Source organism: Oncorhynchus mykiss, chromosome 31, assembly GCF_013265735.2.
Source record: "Oncorhynchus mykiss isolate Arlee chromosome 31, USDA_OmykA_1.1, whole genome shotgun sequence".
In the NCBI taxonomy this organism is placed as follows: Eukaryota; Metazoa; Chordata; class Actinopteri; order Salmoniformes; family Salmonidae; genus Oncorhynchus; species Oncorhynchus mykiss.
Window position 1 is genome coordinate 31,005,714 of NC_050571.1, and position 2,367 is coordinate 31,008,080.

Here is a 2,367-nt window from a genome sequence, read left to right on the forward strand (position 1 = left end):
GGTAGCTGGATCGATGCCCGCATCCTCCAACTATTTAGTTTGGTTCAATCAGCACACATTGTTGTTGTAGCTCTGGACTGATTTAACTAATCGAAGGATTAGTTAACAAATTGAATCAAGTGTGCTTGAAGTGTGCTTGAAGTGTGCTTGAATGGCTCTAAAATGTGAATGTGTGTTGCTGGGGCAACCTGAGGACTGCAGTTGGGAAACACCAGTGGAAGGTAGAGTGTGGTGGCGAGTTGAAATATTGATTCAAAATAGACCTACCAGTAGACGACGCTATCGTGGCTGTTCATAATATATTAGGCTAAGTACTGTTTTATACTCTGCACTTTCAATTGTTGTGAGTTCATGACGTATTTCCCATGTAGTGTTTTAATAGGATAATTTAGGGACAGTTCAAAAATTACTGGGTGAGTGGGGGCTTGTAGCTCTCAAACTCTAGGGGTGTTTTTCCAAACATACTACCATGCTCCACACTCATGCTCCGATTGTATTCTCCACTCCGTTCTCTTGAGTACGTTTTTGTGTGGACGCGAGTGAGGAGAATGCATAAAGCAATACATTTAAGAAGCACTCGCACTCCCCCTACTGTATTACCTCACGCTTCACAGCCCCATTCACTGAACCTCCTTCCAGCCAGGACAATGGCAACAATAGACGAATCAAGATATACACAAAGCAAACGTTTGACTTCACAATTATCAGCTAGATATGTGAATCGTAACAATTTAGCTAGCCAGATAGCTAAACAGGACAAAAATGACCTAAAACGAATAATATGTAAGATATGTCAATTCTTCATGGTTACATTAGCTAGCTAACAATGCTTTGTGGCTATCTGGCTAGTTAACAGTACTAGTAGCTAGCCAGTCAGCCCTATTGACTAATTATGGGCTTGCGATCTAAGGTACTTAGGCAGGTAACGTTAAACATGCCGAACAATACCAAATTACTCATGAACCATTAAGAGGGATCCCCATTTAAGTGCTTTATTAAAAGGTAAAACAAAAAGAGCAGGAGTCATACATATATTTCTATCTCTATATTTATACATATTGAAAATAATTGGTATGTAGCACAGTTCTCTAGCACATACAAGTGCAAGCTAAGTATCTGAAGTGAACTGCCTTACTGCCTCAACTCCTCTCTAACTACAGACTCCATCACTCTCCATCTTATTATTATCATCTGAAGCTTTGGAAGCCATCGGCCAAGTATGTACCAGATCACCTTGAGTTTATTTGAGTTTTTAAAGCTACTTTGAGATTCTGTGTGTAATGAAAAGTGCTATATAGAATAAATCATAATTATTATTATTTATCCTACAGGGGAGGAGGAGCCCTTGTCATAATGGCTTTGCGATATGATGGACAGCCTTCTTTTTGCTACTAAACAGGTCCTAATATCTTAGTCTGTGTGCCAGTTCATTCTCTCTTTTGACTTTGTTGTGGCAAGCAGAAACACACTGGAATTTCGGAAATCCCACCAAACCACCGAATTATTACTTAAATTAAAGGGACAAATTATGTGGTCGCTTGGGGTAATGCAAAAATCCCCTTTGGTTATCACATGTAGGCACATGTGTAGTTTATGAGACAGATCTTTGATTTAGTAGCTGTTCATTTGTTAGTAAATGTTGGGAGCTGTGACTCTTATTTATTCTACTGGAAGGCTGTCCTCTCCTCTGCTTACAGTAGAAAGGCCTTGGAGCGATCCACTGAGACGCAGTGAGCATAAGCACGACAAAAGACAGGAAAACAGTGACCATGTTTCGGGCGACTAACATGCATTTCCCCACGATCAACTGATCCTAATGTTATTCCACAGACAGCCAGCAGGGGGAACTCCAGACTCGCAGGTTTTTCTGCTATCATACACCCAAAACTCACTAACCCAACAATACAACTATTTCCACCACTGGGCTTACTGCAGTCACTACTTCAACCTTTACTGAACTACCATGAAAAATACTTTTAGACAGCTGAAGCAAGCATACTTTTTAATAAGTATCCTTACTTATGGACGAGGGATTTGGCAGTGTGGTCATTGAGATTTCAAACATTATGTTGGAGGCACAGGGGGATTAGCTCAAATGGTAGAGCGCTCGCTTAGCATGCGAGAGGTAGCGGGATCGATGCCCGCATCCTCCAACTATTTAGTTTGGTTCAATCAGCACACATTGTTGTTGTAGCTCTGGACTGATTTAACTAATCGAAGGATTAGTTAACAAATTGAATCAAGTGTGCTTGAAGTGTGCTTGAATGGCTCTAAAATGTGAATGTGTGTTGCTGGGGCAACCTGAGGACTGCAGTTGGGAAACACCAGTGGAAGGTAGAGTGTGGTGGCGAGTTGAAATATTGATTC

The 2,367-nt window shown here is 40.9% G+C and overlaps 1 non-coding gene across 1 annotated transcript; it reads left to right on the forward strand.

The window, feature by feature from the left end:
* The first annotated feature begins 2,080 nt into the window (after nt 1–2,080).
* Nucleotides 2,081–2,153, forward strand: trnaa-agc. Its single transcript has one exon. It is a non-coding gene; the product is annotated as a tRNA-Ala (tRNA).
* The last annotated feature ends 214 nt before the right edge of the window (nt 2,154–2,367 follow it).